General features: G+C 37.6%; 1 long non-coding RNA gene across 1 annotated transcript; it reads right to left on the reverse strand.

Moving 5' to 3' along the window:
• Positions 1-3,098: 3,098 nt before the first annotated feature.
• LOC129350318 (uncharacterized) lies at positions 3,099-13,223 on the reverse strand. The gene is made up of 5 exons (XR_008603684.1): positions 13,091-13,223; positions 12,109-12,212; positions 11,874-12,011; positions 4,519-4,591; positions 3,099-4,427 (listed from the first exon to the last, which is right to left on the reverse strand). It is a non-coding gene; the product is annotated as an uncharacterized LOC129350318 (long non-coding RNA).
• Positions 13,224-13,638: the final 415 nt, after the last annotated feature.

Here is a 13,638-nt window from a genome sequence, read left to right on the forward strand (position 1 = left end):
TCTTGGTATGTTTGCAATCCAGCTAGCTATTCAACAGAGCTATTATTAATTTGAACTTGGCTTTGGCAGAACAAGGCCTTATATGAAATAAGCTTGTATTTGAGGCAGACTACAATTTATCATTTTGATTGTATTTTTTTCTCTTTTTTGAAACAACTCTCAGTGTTTTCTGATCTACTTCAGTTTAGAATTGTTGTCGATGCAAAGCCAAAACCTCCTTAATGTTTACTTCTCAGTATTTACTACAATGTCCATTCCCATTGCATGCTATAGTTATAGCATAGATAACATAGATTGGTGGCATTATATTTATATATATATATATATATATATATATATATATATATATATATATATATATATATATATATATATATATATATATATATATATATATATATATATATATATACACACACACGTAAAGTGTCTTAGTAAGTAAACCAAGGTGTGCCTCTAAAACAACTGCAGTGCTCCTTGGCATTGACTCCCCAAGACTCTACTGGAGGGATGGAATGTCATTATTCCAAAAGATATTCAGTTTTTTGGTGTTTTGATGATGGTCATGGAGAGTGTTGTCCAACACACTGGTCCAAAATCTTCCCCTAGGTGTTCAACTGCATTCAGATCTGTCGAATGTGAAAGCTACGGCATAAGAGTCACATCATTTTCATGACTCCTGGAGCCCTTGGTATTGATTTGCAGTGACCCATTCCTCTCAGGGGACAAGAGGATCCAGCAAACAACATCCAACATGTTCTCTACAGTATGGTGGAGCCACCAGATGCCTTCAATATTGGGGTCAAAGGTTCAAATGTTTCCATTAATTCATCACCTGTCTGTATATCTGTATTGTCTTTTAGTTTAACAACACAGTCATGGCATACATGACACTCTGTTACTTTGAGTTTCCCTTCTTTACAATGTTTCTTATTTTACTTTGCAGTTTTGTTTTGTTCAGAGTTTAGCTGCCGTCAGGGAAACATAACTTACTTTCCTAGTAGACATTTACTGTAAATCACCTGTATAAAATATCATCAAAACAGCATTACAGAAGTCACTACAACCAATGTTCAGTCCATGTATTAGGATATAAGTGGTACAGCAAAGTTTATCCATACCTCGTGGTCCCTTCATATTGTTCTATGTGCCATGACACTGACAGGGCACAGTAATCCTTGCACTGGAACTGAATGTTGTCACTGGAGTGAGTTGGTCCGATTTAGATGCAATTCCACATGGAAAAGGGCTGCACAGTTGTACCTAATAGTAAACTATAAACAATGTGACGCAGGCTGTGAAAGATATTTGCTGCCTCAGGACCCAACGAGCACCTTTTTTAAGCCGCAAGCCCTAACACTAGCCTACATTTCAACACTGTGCTTCCAAACGCTATGCAAATCAATCACTGAAGCTTTCCAACTGTGCTTTGTTTAAAAAATACATATTTCTGAATTCAAGTGGCCTTTGTCTCCTGAAAAACAAGTTTTAAGTTCAACCACTGAGGGATTTTGAGCTGGAGGCCACGAGGTAAGTTGAAGCGTACACATAACTCAGTGTTTGCTCTGCCGACATGAGCTTATGGTATTAGCCACGTCCTTTTTATAACCTTTCTCACTTTTGTCTCAGCAAAAACTGTCACTTTAGTGTTACACTGTAAAATACAAACCATAGTACGCATTGTTCTCACCTGCCTGAGGGAGCCCAGAGTGAACAGAGTTTGAATGAACTGTTCCAAAAGTTGCCTGGTAGAGGGCTGACAGAGATGTCAGAACTCATACTGCTGCAGTCACCTGCAGCATGACACAGCTCAGAGCTCAGGGAGAAGAAGAAGGGGGGATAGCTGCTAGACTTAAATCTCTTCTTGCACTAAAGAAAAAGTCTCTGCGACAGTTCCAATACCAAGCCACAATATAACACTGCTAGAAATGTACCGTATGTCCCCTTGTGTTGAAGCTGTACCGGCCGACCTTCAGCACATCATTGTCCCTTATAAGCATCTCCATTGGCACCACATCCTGTTTGGATTCATATTACACACATCCAATACATACGCACAGTAGCTCATGCTGCAGTGTGACACTTCCCTCACCCTCTGTGCCAGATATGTCAGCAATAGAGTAATTGCACACCCAAACCACGTGGTAATGTCATGAGCCAGGCAAGCTTTCTGAGTAAGAATAAAAGGAAACCCATTCAGCTACCTCTCTTCAGCATCTTTTCCCATTCTGTGACTTACAGGAGACTTTTTCTCATGTTCCAGTTTTCATGAGTCCTTCTCTACTCTTGTTCCAAGGAATATTTGACTCATGTGTTTAATATATCTTAATAGATAATAGATGAATTGACCCCATCTGAGCCTATATTTGTCCACATTTCGTCACATTGGTGTCTCTAAATGTATGTTAAATTAGATAATAGAAGTTACTGTTTGTAATGTGCTGTACAGACAACTATCACTGTTACTATGATGCTGAAGAAAACTTTCAACAATATGAGAAGTCTCATGCATGTCAGTGCAGTTTTAAGGATTTTGTTTACTTTAGGTCTGTCCTACAAACTGCATCCAACCATCTCAATGGTCCCCTGGTGGGTGGGTGGTGCAAATCTCATAACTCCTCCCCCTCCATGTTGTTGGATGGGGGAGGTTCTAATTTGTATTTTGTCATTTTAACCACTCCTTTTAATGTCAATGTTTTTTGAAGTGTTCATTTTTTCTGATCAGATTATTTTGAATAAATTTTAGTTTTATTATATTTAAGATCTCTCCCATCTACATGTTGTTGAAGCCTTGCAAGCAATACTTCATCTTGCCAATGTGTCAGTTCCAAAAGGAAACTGTAAACTTGCTAAGCAACATCATTTCTTGTTCCACTCGTACGTTTGACCCCAAAATTATTCAAAATAAGAGAGTGATCAACCAGAATTACTGCAGGAGGTCTCTGTTTGATGAGCTAAGACACAACGTAATTTAATTAATCTTTGTTTTATTTATTTATTTATTATTAAACTTTGCTGAAATTATTTTAGAAGATATTGCTCAGAAAACAAAATTACACAACATTACACATGCAGGTTCTAGTAGAAAAGCAATAAGATATAAATATGATACATTACTGAAAATAATAGATGCATACTAAAATAAGACTTGGCTACTGTACATAAAATGCTACACACAATACTGCAAACTGATATTGCACAAAGTGTCAAGGAAAACAACATTGCAACTGATATTGATATTATTGCTCATGATTTAAGTGCCTGATGTTTCACCTGTCATTCCCGCAGAAGGGGGAGAAGTTATATAGTTTGGTAAATATTGCACTTAAAACTCATTTACTGTGGGATATAATGGTGGATTTATTCATTGAATCACAAACTGTACATACAATTTCTGAATATATACCTCTGTTAATAGATAAGAAATAGACTGGAATGCCAACTGAAGAGGAAGACCTCTGCTTTATTTTCTTGCACTGTTGGTTATTTGTATGGTGGAGTCAGTACAATGCCTATAATCATGGTCAAGTACACTGTTTTGTATATATAAGTAAGTCTAGTTGATTTTGGAAGATGATGATCATGCAAAGAAAAGAATAAGCAGCTCTGCAAGGAAGTAAAAAAAAAAAAACAAACAGTGGAAACTTAGCATTCAGAGCCATGTGAAGCCTGTGTTTTTGACTTCCAGGAATTTCTTTTGCATATATTTACCCCCTTATTTGAAACTTGTGACAGAAAATAAGAAAAAAAAGAATAATGGATCCCCTTAAAACTGAGACAGGCTTCAACCCAGACATAACGTGAATGAGGGCTGGGATTTCCCCCTTTATCCTTTTCCATTTTTTGTTCTTCTACTTTGTCATATCTCGACTCCCATTTGTCATTCTTTGCTATGTTTGCACTTTTTTTCTCTTTCTTACTCTATCTTCCTGCCTCTCACATGCACACACTCATTCATATTGTCATCTGCATTCGCTGTCACAGTTTGAAACATTTCTCCGTCTGATCCCACCCATCTGTCTGTCTCTTTTTCACCTCCTTGTCTTACCCCCCTCACTTCCATTCATTGCACCACTCTCCTCCTCTGCTCTGTTCCTCTCTCCATGTGTCCATGGCTCACTTTCTCCCTCTGCTCTGTCCTTACAGCTTCCTTTTTTATTTTCCCTCTCCATCTTTTCCAATGTAATAATACGAGCAAGGTGCAGAGGGACCCCCAGGCCTCTCAGTGCTTCTCTCCCTCTGTCTTTCCCCTTCCTGTTGCTCTCTTATTCATCCCTCTGTCTTTCTCTCTTTAAAGACAGAGTATAGGGGGAGCTAATTATACAGATGGTATTCATGTAGCCAGTTCCCATGGCGACTGCACAGCAGCAGTAGAGGGAAAAGCAAAATGGCCGTCAGTCAGATGCCAAGAACTCCACTGTCAGTCACTGTAAAAAAAAAAAAATGCGAAGACAAAAGTTAAATAGATGCAGGTTTTTGAGGGCCAGTATCAATATATTGAATATGTTGCAACTTGACCAGCAGGCTCATGGTGATAAGTAGATATCCTCCCCGGAATTCATTTCAAGACCCCGACCTCGTAGCTCATTCACTGAAAGGAGAAATCTAATCAATAATCATGGGCCACATATTTATAAATTAACCCCACAAAAGGCATGAGAAGTTCCCAAAACAGCAGAGCACGGTAGTTTTCATTAAATCTTCCTTAAAGAGAAGGAACTAATGCATTTGTTAGGGGTTATTTTCAGCTGCAGATTAATGCACATTAGGCTTTTCTAGAGAGAATTTCAGTATTGGGGAGTATTGGGGGGTTGAGTCAAAATAGATTTTTTTTGCGAGTGTTCTAGAATAAAATAACCTGCATCTCTTTGTGAAGTTGCAAGTCTTTGGTGGAATGTATAGGATCTGTTTACAGTAAGAAAAACAAAAATAAGTCACCAGCTTCAGAACAATGACAACCACCGGTCATATGAATATATTTTATTAAAATTACATGGATCCAAAGAGTACTGGGTATAATGATAGGGCAGAAAAGGTTGTTTTTCCACACACTGTTAACCATGAGGTGTTTTTAAAGCTGCTGTCTTTTCTCAGCCACTTAGAACTTCATGATAAATTAAGAAAAAAAAAAAAAAACATGAGTTTGACATTTAAAAAAAAACAACCATTGGTTTATTAGAACATTTAGCATCTTTTAAATCAACATGGGGATTTGTTTGAAACTGTGACTCCAGCCACTGACCAATACACACACACACACACACACACACACACACACACACACACACACACACACACACACACACACACACATATATAACATTTACAGTATATCTGTTTCTATTACTCATTTTTTGCAGCTCATTCTTGAAGAAATTTCCCATTGAGAGGGATGTTTAAAAACTGTGTGCTCAAGCTTGAGAAAATAAAGAATTTACAACCCTCAATATCTCTCATGTGAACTTGTTTCTTTTCATTCTTGGTGTTTTGCAGGGGGGGGTTGGTTTTAGGGGAAATACACCGAGAAGTGCACAGCGGGGAAATGCTGGCCTTTGTTGTCAAGAGCTACTCTCTCTGGTTATTAAAGGGGATTTTGAAAGAGCGTGATTACAATGAAAGAACTGGAATTGAATGTCTTACTGTCTGTCAAATTATGAGGTAACTGATATTCAGCCATAGAAGAATAATGCTTTGTGTCTCTTCCTGGCACTCAGTGAAAAACACTTCAGTGTTCTGAGAAAAGCCTGGAATAAGCATCTAAAAAGCTACTGGTTTGTTCAAAAAAGGGGATAAGTGGATAAATAGTTTTTTATAATTTATTGAAGTAGAGAGAAAGATCACAAAGCTCTTAGTAACTCTGTGAGGGTGTTTTGAGGCACAGTAGTACTTAGTAATGCTAACATGTGGATGTCTGTATGGTAATTTGATGATTTTAGTTGAGACTTTAATAAGCAATAAAGTGCTGATAGGAAATGTTCTTTTTTTGTGCATCATTGGGCAAAAATTGTAATACCATTTCATACTGTAACTGAAGTTGTTTGAGAGGAAATTAGACTCCTGCACGTCCTCTCAGATTTGTTTTCAGACAAGAACATCTTTTATGAGACATTCTAGCCAATCCTAGGTTTTTCACTCAGAACAGCAACAGCAGTATAAAGAGCAACAACATCTGTGGTGACAAGGAAGGGATTTTGCAATAGGTTAGACTTTCAGCTGGATTATCTTTGTGCATTTGAAGCACATTTGCATGTGGTAACGGTAGCTTCTCTTTCTTTCTTTTTTTTCTGTCTTTTCCAGATTTCTGCCTACTGCAGCTTTAATAGGTTGGCTTGTCTTAAGTCAATCTTAAAGCACAACAGGAAGTAAAAATGCAAGGCATGAAACACCAACTGCTTTACAAAATGCCTTAACATGTTTAAAATGAAGGAATAACAGCATAAGCATATACAATGAAACACTAAAAAATATATATTTATTTATTTATTTTTAAAAGAATCATTCATCCTGTTTGAAAAGACAGTGATGATGTTTCCATAATTATTTATCTTGTAGATCATCAAGTTATTTCATTGGATAAGTAGATCATATTAGTCATTTTTTCTCTCGGTCTGGTTCAATCTCACACTTTATTCGCGGCGATTCATTCAACAATTGTAATATAGTGTACCAGCTGACTAATGATTTACTGTGCAAACTCTTCAGAGGAAACATGATGCGGTGGCCCTGATTTACAACATGAAAATTATGATGATTATTATTATTATGTTTTAAAGAACTCCTATACGTGACTCATTAGCACCTTCTATTATCTGAGGATGTTTTTTAGAACCAGAATTATTATTTTTTTGTTCATTTTTCTTAACAATTGTAAACCAAAGCCATGTAAATAATTTTTAAAGTGAATTAATGACATAACAAGACCAAAAGAATACGGCTGAGCTAGCTTTGGATCACCAAAGTCTACATGATTCTTCTGGGAAAAATGAATGAATGAACCTTCTACCAACCCTGTCAGTCAAACTGAAACACTAGTATGGCAATAAATAAATAAATTCTACACGTAGTGGCTTTAGCTAACTGTAGTGACCACATCCTAAAGAAGAATGAAACAAAGAATTTATACCTGAGAGATGAATCATACAATGAGGAGCAGGAAGCCATGTATTAATCATGAGAAGCAGGTCTCCATTTTTATGGCTGGTTTTAAACTTTCCCCATAATTTACTGCTGCCATCTCACTATTCCAATCATGCCTAACTCTAAATCTGGACTCTATACGACCAACAGAAATTAATGGTATGTAACGGGCCCCGTAAATACACTTCTAATTATCCCTGCTCGATTCCTCAGTGCACACTGACTCCAGTGTAATAACATCATAAACTCTGGAGACCATATATACACAGTGTTCCAGGCTCAGGGTTAAGAGCCATTCAGAGATTGGTCAAATATGGTCATTACACGCTTTGCAAATTCTTTGATGAAAAGGCCAATAAGTCTGTTGGTGGGCAGCTAATTGATGGTCAGTTCACAGGGGTGATGAAAAGGACATAGAGTTAAAATACAGGGGTCACTGCAAAGCTTAACCAACAAACCAACAGTTTTTCTGTATTTCAACAAAAGAAAAAAAATGCACCCACATGCCGATCTCTGCTTTACATACATCTATTTTTTTTTTTTTTTTTTTATATATGTCTTAGTGAAAAATTGCCTTGACTTGGCTGGCTTGTATGAAAAGGTCATACATCTATATACTGTACACACATGCCTAAAAATAACCAGTTGTAAACAATACTTGTCATTTTCATGTTGCCATCTTCACCCAAGCAGTGGCAAAGATCCCCACTGGGCCCAGCGGACAACGACTGTCATCGTTTGAATCTGAGAGGATTTACAGGCCAATTAGTGCAGTGAAGCATGAAGCTGAGGACCGTTAGGTCAGCATCTCAGGCACAGCTTACAGTTAGCTAATCACCCCAGAACTCTTTACTCCTTAACAGAAAAGTGATCATCACACGACGGACAGGCACACGATCAGTGCTCGTTTATAATGAAGCCCCCAGTGGAGAGGCCAGCTAACCCTGGCTCCATCTGGGTCTCAGTCACACAGAAAATACTCTAGATTTGAATTCTAATTGTATGCAAAGCAGACTGAATGCATAGGTGAAATGTATGAATGCAAGAAAGAAAGATGAAGAGATTTATGTGGCCAGCTTGCACACATTAATGGAGGAGCATGCAGTTGGTTTGATGGTTGACGGTTTGATTATTCATTTTGAACTTTATCAATAAACTTGACCAGGATTGTTGCAGCATATTCCAATGCCATTGCTAAATCATTGCAGGTCTGATTTATAATTACAGCAATATTTCTTAAGTTAAGCAATCACATATCTGTGGGCGATGCTGTCATGGTTCTATTACCATTTCAGTCTGTCAGTCAGTCCACCTATTAGTTCCAGGTTGAAAAATTCCAACAGAAAATGAATGACTTGCTGAATTCTAGTCACTTTGGTGGTTACCTGCTACTAAGAAGTTGACGTCTTAGGCTTGACAATGTTGATCAGTCCATCGCTATGTTCCAGCTTGAAATATCTCACCAGATATTGGTTGTGTAACTGTTACAGATATTCAAGGTGCCTGTCAGATAATGTGGTGATATCATGTTGTTTGATCTGCCACCTTTATCTAGCACGTTGATCTATCCAAAGGTTTGTTACAAAACCGAGACTGTTACTGTCGAATTATGTTGTACTTTGTCTTTACCTCAAATCGCCAAGCATTAGCATGCTAACATCCTACACTGCGTTAGTTAAAGTCCCTTTTTGGTTAACTGGCTTATCGGTTGATTCAAATCCTTAAACAACTGACTTCTTCTTCAGCGTCATTAGTTATGTCCCTAGTTACCCTGCTATAAGCCTAGGCTGCTGGGGGACCTCTTGATGCACTGAGCCCTTCTCTCGTTACCTGTGAATTTACTATATATACCATTATTGCATTACATTCACTTTGTGTCTCCCTGTGTCCCAGAGCTGGATGCTTCTGATCTGTGGCTGCTGTCCTACCAACTGGCTTAGTCTCCAGCTGTCCATTATCACCAATCTACTCTGCATCACCCATACTATACACGATGTGCTCATCTACACACTGTCTGCATCTTACTACCAGCTATATATGCAGTGTATTTAATGCCAGAACCTTATCCCATAATAGTAAACTTATGAATCAGCTTCACCGTTGGCTTGCTCTGTATATCCACAGTCACTATGTATTCATTATGCATCACTTTGTATCATCTATGTTTCTCATATCGTGCATGTTATGTGTTTCCTTGTTCCCCATATGAGCCTGGTTCTGCTTGAGGTTTCTTCCTGTTAAAAGGGAGTTTTTTTCTTGCCACTGTCGCCTTCAGGCTTGCTCTAGGGGTTCAGGCATTGCCAATGCCATTTGGGTTCTGTAAAGCATCTTGAGACAATCTGAATTGTAATTGGCGCTACATAAACAAAATTGAATGAAATTGAATTGCATTAAAACCTTTTTAAAGTATATCAAAGTTGCATGCTAGGAAGATTTGTCCAGTAAAACAACATATGTCTGCTTTGAAATGGTTTAAAACCCTTGCTTCACCTAGAATGTAAGGATCTATGAAGTCCTTGGCCCTCTTTCTACCCACCACTTCCCACTCACTGCAGCTCAGCACACCAGCTCACTATGGCTCTGCTCAGACACTGTAAAAGTACTCTACACTACATAATGGCAAATTGTAATTTTATAGTATTCCAGCTGTACATGTTCAAAACAGAAACTGAAAAAAAATTATGATGTGGGAAACCAAACCTACAAATTGACAGCACTGGTTCCTTAGTAGTATTTCCTTGTTAGACATGAAACCAATAAGTATGAACTTATTTCTGTCATTAGTACACTAAGTTTTAAGTTTGAAATAATCAAATGTATTTTACTTATGTTGTGTGTTCTAGCTCATTAAAAACACCATATAGACTTGTTGACAAGGTAAACTAGTTTTTACCAGAGTGGGTCTTCAGTACTACCTACTGCATGTTAGCATCACCACTGTGAAATGTAAGTATATCAATTTCAGTTTGTATAATCTTTTGCAACTTGAGGGTATCAGATTTGGAATAAGATAATTTATCGTTCCCTTGTGTTTCTGCATGAGGTACAAGTCATCTTAAGCCATGTCAAGTCAATGGATGGTTGGAACAGTAAACCAATTGTAGATGTGTGAAAGCTGTTTCATGCATTATATGTATATTATTAATGCATTCAACACTCTCGGTTCCATTCTTATTAAGTTTTCGTGTGTGTGTGTGTGTGTGTCCAGCCACACACATTATTTTAAAAGCAACTCTACTAGCTGCCAAAAGATAATCCTGTTTCAAGACGTGCATGCGTACAACATGTCTACATGCACATCACCTCAACTGTAGCATGCATAGAATCTCATGCAAGTCTGCTGCTCTGTGTCTGCCATGTACTAACCTTTACTCTTGAGTGTGACAGTCATCATACCACACTTGTCTCAATGGTTTAAACAATCCATCAGTGACCTTTTAACTGGAATATGACATCATTTACTGAGTTGACAGCGGTACTTTCAGCCACCACTGGTTTGACCTTCTTTCCTTAAGAGCTTGATTTAACACTTATTAACACTTATTCACTGTTGAATGGCATTATTGTTAGTGTCTAAACACAGAATCCTGTCACTAAAACATTTTGTCTTGCATGTGCACTGCAATAAAGGATACACTCATAATAATAATACATGTAGCTCATTCAGCACTGCAGTTCAGTCTATGGAGGAGATCATTACAGCTGAAGTGAAGAGTATTTGACCTCCATGACGTCATCGTGACCCCCATGTATCAAATCTGCACAACAACCTCATAAGTGCTGGACTTCTATCTCATCTGATGTGGCCACACCTACAAGTTTAAGGGGTTTCTGGAGGAGGAAGCTAACGTATCAATTTATGCTAATTTACAATCATTATGGCTCATTAACCTGAGATTTATCATCAACCTCATTAGAGGCATGATGCAGTAAATTAAGCTAAGGAGGCAGAAAGCTCGCCATAGTAAATAAACTGATCATTTACTTGTCTATGTACTCATGAAGATGTTTAGTCCGATGCAGCTCTTTTCTGCATTTGGGTAGTGAAATGCTAAATGATTTGCTAATGTTTACTGTAGGACTGTATTCAATAATAGATTTATTTTAAATAATACCTTCATATACAGTATACAAATGAATGCATTAGTTTTTTTTGTGTTTCTTTTGTCATATTTTATGGAATATCACTTTAGTTACATTTTGTATTTAGAATAATAACCATAGAAATTTGAAAGCAAATATTTCAAATATGTCTAGTAAACACTGACACTTTCCTTCCTTTCTTTTGTCCAACCCTGCTATTTTTCACAATTTGTATTGCATGTATTTTTTGTTTTTTTCTGTCTCTCAGACACATCACTGCTGACACACACACACACACACACACACGCACACACACACACACACACACACACAGTATTTTATGACTTGACAGACATGAATATGCAGGAATCGGGATGAAACTGCTTGTACAAAGTGACAGAAAGACAAATGATGCAACGTGCAGCAACACTGACTCAACACTTCAATTAACTAAAAACACAAGCCTGCGTGTTCGCCTGTATATACATGTACAGACAGAACACAAAACAAGGGAGAGAGAGAGATAATTGACTGCTGTAAGTGTGAATATATGAGCGATCGAGGGGGGAACAGTGTGGAAGGTGCTCAACAGGCAGTATGTACAGAATGTACTGTGCATATGGCAGTGTGTACACGCTGGCAGCTGTGCTTACAAAAAGAGCCATCTTCTCGATTCCATGCAGCAGGTGGACATTTGTATCCTCCTGAGCTGAGTCGTTTCCAGCAGCAGCAACAGCCATTTGTTCGGAACAAGGACACCAGTAATTTCTCGGCTCTTGAAGGGTAAATAGCTATTCAGGTGGGAAGTCATATAGTAAATATACATAGAATCAATGTGCAATCTGAGATTCATGAACCATGAATATGGATCTTTAAATATACACTGACCAGCAGGCAGTCCAGCACAGTGAATTCCTGATTCAGAGGGTGACCACGGTTTGAGAGAATGTTTTACATCAGACAGGCTTCTTTCTTTGTTTCTCATCATCTACCTACAGTAAAAATAAATAAATAAATAAATATTCACAGCCTTCCACTGTGCTGCTACAAAATAATCCTGTACACCTCTACAGCACTTTAGTACTGTGAGTTATCACCTCCTCTTCAATTTGCTGCCAATTTCCTTTGCTTACATGAAATAGAACTAAAACTGAAAAACGTGTATATTATTGTATTGCTCTGCAACATCAAGACAAACATATGTTTTTCTGGATAGACTCATTCTTTATTTGCTGAACTTTTCCACCTCACACAGCTGTGAAAGCAAACTCAGCTCTAGCCTTAAGATTTATAATTTATTCATATGCAAATAATCTTTTCATAATCATTTGTGTGAATTCATTCTTTACTAATTAGATGTTTATGTATTTCCATTTGGGGTGTAACTAATTGTTTCTGGTCCTGTAACTAACTTGTTTACTGAACGCTGTGAAGAAGAGTCATCGCAAGAGGAAAGGGTGCTTATAAGAAGTTGTTTTTCTGTTCAACAGATGGTTTTTATTCTATAGGGAGTTGTTTTAGCATGTGGTGACATGTCTTCAAAGAGTTATTATAGGTTGAAACATGCAAATTATGTACAACTGACCAAGGAAAATTGCTTTCTTTTCCATTTCACTATAAAAAGCTGTTCTGATCTTTGACATACAGAAGTAAATGCTTGCTGACATATTGTACAACCCGTTTATAATTAATGTTTTTTCAGTTTACAAGTTAGAAGATGTCAGTTTCACCAACCAGATTCATTCTGTACACCCCAGACTGTCAGCATACTCTGCAAACTATTTTTTTCTTGCTTTTTCATCTACTTACGTGCTTACATGAATGAAAGTTATTTGTGTTCGCTAGTTCATCAGATAAAAATTTAACTTACGTATTTGTCTTAACTGGCATTTGTGCTGCATGATGTGATAGTTCCTGATCCAGAACTGCTTTATCCCTTCATCCAGCTGCTCTTCATGCCCCTGATTGCTCCCAACTGTTCCTCCTGCTACAGACTATTTGAGGCAGTGACCCCAGACACACTGTCAGTCTCTGTTGCTGTACTATCCTCATGTACTGCCTTTCTCACTGTAGAGACAGAAAATGATCCGCACAGCTCCAAGAGAGCAGAAGAAACATTTATTGATTTTGAAAAAGGAGACTCATGGGTTCATTTTTTACAACATCACGGCTCTTATGGGGCCACAGGCTCGTAGTTATATCACTACAGCTCTGCTTATACCTGGCATTTTCAAGATTTTCTGTTTTTTTTTTTTCTCATTCAGGATCTTTATTTGTTGTTGTTGGAATACATATGTGAATTGGATTTTGTTGCAGAAGTAATTTAGAGAGCTTCCATTGATATTGTCCTCTTTCTTTGTCATTTAATACACATTAGTTTTGATGTCAATCAGCTCAATCATTAAAACAAGAATTGCA

The sequence above is a fragment of the Amphiprion ocellaris genome, chromosome 13 (genome assembly GCF_022539595.1).
Source record: "Amphiprion ocellaris isolate individual 3 ecotype Okinawa chromosome 13, ASM2253959v1, whole genome shotgun sequence".
Classification (NCBI taxonomy): domain Eukaryota; kingdom Metazoa; phylum Chordata; class Actinopteri; family Pomacentridae; genus Amphiprion; species Amphiprion ocellaris.